The sequence below is a fragment of the Marmota marmota genome, unplaced genomic scaffold, assembly GCF_001458135.2.
Source record: "Marmota marmota marmota unplaced genomic scaffold, marMar, whole genome shotgun sequence".
NCBI classification, from domain to species: domain Eukaryota; kingdom Metazoa; phylum Chordata; class Mammalia; order Rodentia; family Sciuridae; genus Marmota; species Marmota marmota.
This window is the reverse complement of record NW_026000249.1, coordinates 28,753,559-28,757,407: the sequence shown is the minus strand read 5'-3', so window position 1 is coordinate 28,757,407 and position 3,849 is coordinate 28,753,559. Positions and strand designations below refer to the sequence as shown.

Below are 3,849 nucleotides of genomic sequence, written 5' to 3'. Positions count from 1 at the left end.
TACCAACTTAGAGAAAACCTTGTCCAGCTGAAGGTAAGGTGGAGACAGATGTTCTATAAAAAACACCTTCCAGAGGCTGTGGGTGACACAACTTCACTCAGGAGGTGCTGAGGATTGGCACTTTTCGTTTTGTTTGGTACCAGGGATTGAACTCAAGGACACTGAGTTACGTCCCCAGCCCTTTATTGTACTTTATTTAGAGACAGGGTCTCACTGAGTTGCTTAGGGCCTCACTTTTGTTGAAGCTGGCTTTGAACTCGAGATCCTCCTGCCTCAGCCTCCTGAGCCGTTGGGATTACAGGCGTGTGTCAGCAGTGTTAGACTGAGTTTAACTCTGGCTTCAAGCTGCCTCTGTAAGTGTGGCCTTTCTCTGTCCACAGTGAACTACAGCCTACCTTCATGTGTAAAAAGACTGTAGCCTATTCTTTTTCTTTGGTGATGCTGGGGATGGAACCCAGGATCCCATGCATGCCAGGCAGGTGCTCTTCCACTGAGCTACACCCCCCGCCCATGTAACCCAGTCTTGTCATAAGTAGCTGAGTCTCAGCCAATCACAGGCAGTCAACTGTTCAAACCACATTCCCATAAGACACACTTGAGTTGTAACCACTTAGACTACCTCTGTACCCTACTTCTATTCTTGTGTGTCACTTCCTTTTGTCTGGCTATAGATATAACCTGCCCATGTGGTGAGATGGAACATTCTGGACCATTTTTGGCCTATACTGCTGCCTAATTCTAGAACTGCAAATGAAGCTAATTAAGGTCTATAAAACTGGATTTGTTGTAGTTTTCTCAAACAGGAGGCATCATGAAAGACACATCTATGATTGTCACATGCTATGGCACAGCAGGATAGTTAAGAGAAGAGCATCCAAAGCCAAACTGCCCCAACTTGTCAGTGTCCTTGGGTAAGTGAACTTCAAAGGACCTCAGTATTCTTATCTGTAAAATGGGAATAGTGATAATAATTCTACCTACTGCAGGAGGATTAAATGAACGGGTGTGTGTAAAGTGCTTAAAACAGCATCAGGCATGTAATAAGTGCTCAATAAATTCTAGAAATTATTCTCCATCTTTTTTTTTTTGGTGGGGGGGCAGGGTACTGGGGATTGAATCCAGAGGTGCTTAACCACCAAACTACATCCCCAGCCATTTTTATTTTTTAATTTTGAGATAGCATCTTGCTAAGTTGTTGAGGGTCTTCTAAGTTGCAGAGGCTAGCCTTGAACTTGTTATCCTCCTGCTTCAGCTCCCCCAGTTGCTGGAATCACAGGTGTACACCACCACACCCAGAAGTCACTTTCCTTTTCAAAATAATAGTACCAGCTAGCATGGTGGCCCAGCCTGTAATTCCAACAACTCAGGAGGCTGAGGCAGGAGGATCACAAGTTTGAGGCCAGCCTTGGCAATTTATGGAGACTCTATCTTAAAGTAAAAAAGTAAACAATATAAAGGGCTCGGGGTGTATCTCAGTGGTAGAGCACTTGCTTAGCATATGTGAGGCCCTGGATTCACTGCAAAAGAAGAGGGGCAGGTGTTTACTGAACGTAAGTTTATTTAGTCCAGAAATATCCATATCTCCCATTAGTCTCCCTTCTGCTCTGAATAAAGGAAACTGAGAGACCCAATTATTTTGTGAAAATTATGCTTAGAAAAAGTGGTAGACATGCCCACCTGATCCCTCTTGTCCCCTTCTTCCTGACTTGCAGTACCCCTCTATTACTGGAGGCAACATTGTGTCCAAATAGGCCACAGTGTTTCCCAGCCTCTCTTTCAGTTAGGATGACACTGATGTGTACATAGAAGTTGACGAATGGGGTTTCTAGGAAAGGGGTTTGGCTTCTAGCCCCACTCCTATTTCCTGCCTAGAATGTGGTTTATTGTGTGTGTGTGTGTGTGTGTGTGTGTGGTGCTGGGGATTGAACCCAGGGCCTTGTGCATGTGAGGCAAGCACTCTACCAACTGAGCTACATCCCCAGCCCCCAAGAATGTGGGTTTGATGTTAGACATTTTGTGCCGTTCAGGATGGAAGCCATGTTCTATGAGGGAAGAAGTAGAAAAATAGTACCTGGGCCTTAGTCTGCTTATTTCCAGACTTTTCTGACATAAAAGAGAAATAAGCCTTCATCTTGTTAAAACCACACCTAATCCTAGCTGGCACAGCAAACACAAAACCAGACTTTAGGAAGGAGAATACTTTTTTATTTATTTATTTAAGTTTTCGGCGGACACAACATCTTTGTTTGTATGTGGTGCTGAGGATCGAACCCGGGCCGCATGCATGCCAGGCGAGCGCGCTACCGCTTGAGCCACATCCCCAGCCCCGAAGGAGAATACTTCTGAGTGATCATTTATGTAGGCCAGAGTACAAGTGCCCTTGCTGTCCCCCAGAAGCCACCTATGATAGGCAGCCTCAAAGATGACCCCAGATGATCTTTGCTTCCTAGTGTTCCCTCCCTCGCACACGCCCTTCCCACAGAAGCAGGGCTGATCCCTTCAGTCCACGGGAGACGGAGGAAGCGCTCGGGTGTCATTTCTGAGGTTAGTCTACTAAAGACACTGCAGCTTGCACCTGCTCCCTCTTGGACCACTCATTCTGGGGAGGGCCAGTTACTGTGTCATGAGGACACTCCAGCAGCCATGTGGAAAGGCCCACGTGATGAGAAACTGAGGCCCCTGACCCACAGCCAGCACTGCTAGCAGATTACATGAGTCAGCCATCTTGCAAGTGGATCCTCCAGCCCCAAGAATTCAGAGGCTGCAGCCCAGGCTTGATTCAGGCCCTGGTCTGAATCACCCAGATAGCCACTCCCACATTCCTGACTCACAGGCCTTGTGAGATAACAAGTGTTAATTATTGTTTTACCCTGCTACATTTTGTTACACAGCCGCAGATAACTGATACACCATCCTATGGGGTCCTCTTTCTGGGCTTCTCTCCTGCCCTTGGCAAAGAGAATGCTGCTAGATTCTGGCTCTTTGGGCTCGTGGACTCTGGAGCAGCCCTTCCCAATGAGAGGGCCCTGTTCTCTAGATGCTGGAACTAGACACAGGCCTGCCCCAGAGACGGATCATTGTAAATATCTTGCAGGCCCAAATGGGAACTGAGTCCTTCTACGGAATCAGAGACTCTTCTGGGTCAGAGTGCTTGGAAAGGGGATCACTAATCCCAAGAAAACTGGATAGTTAAAGACAGACCTTTTTTTTTTTTTTTTTTGTGAGTGGGATGCTCTACCACTGAGCCATATCCCCAGCTCTTTTATTTTTTATTTTGAGACAAGTTCTCCCTAAATTGTCCAGGTTAGCCTCAAATTTGAGATCCCCCTGCCTCAGCCTCCTGACTCTCTGGGATCACAGATGTACACCAGCACACCTGGCAGTGCTGGAGTCTAATCCAGGACCTCACACCTGCTCGGCAAGTGCTTTAACACCGAGCTACAGCCCAGCTTAAGGTTCGATGGCCCTTGGTGTCCATTGGTTCCAAGAAACATACCCCCTGCCGGATGCCAAAATCTGCAGGTACTCAAGTCCCTCCTACAACATGGCATAGTATTTGCCTATAAGCTACACACATCCTCCCATGGACTTTAAATCCTCTCTAGATGAGTTATAATACTTCATACATTTAAGTGCTGAATCAATAGTTGCTATACTATATTGTTTAGGGAATAATGACAAGAAAATACGTCTGCACATGTTCAGTATAGACGCAAGTGTGTGTGTGTGTGTGTGTGTGTGTGTGAGAGAGAGAGAGAGAGAGAGAGAGAGAGAGAGAGAGAGACTGGGGATTAAATCAGGGGGACTTGCATGCTAGGCAAGTGCTCTACCAATGAGCCACATCCTCAG

General features: G+C 46.6%; 2 non-coding genes across 2 annotated transcripts; both read right to left on the bottom strand.

The window, feature by feature from the left end:
• Positions 1–433: 433 nt before the first annotated feature.
• Positions 434–505, bottom strand: Trnaa-ggc. The gene has a single exon. It is a non-coding gene; the product is annotated as a tRNA-Ala (tRNA).
• Positions 506–1,906: 1,401 nt separating this feature from the next.
• Trnav-cac lies at positions 1,907–1,980 on the bottom strand. Its single transcript has one exon. It is a non-coding gene; the product is annotated as a tRNA-Val (tRNA).
• Between the last annotated feature and the right edge of the window lie 1,869 nt (positions 1,981–3,849).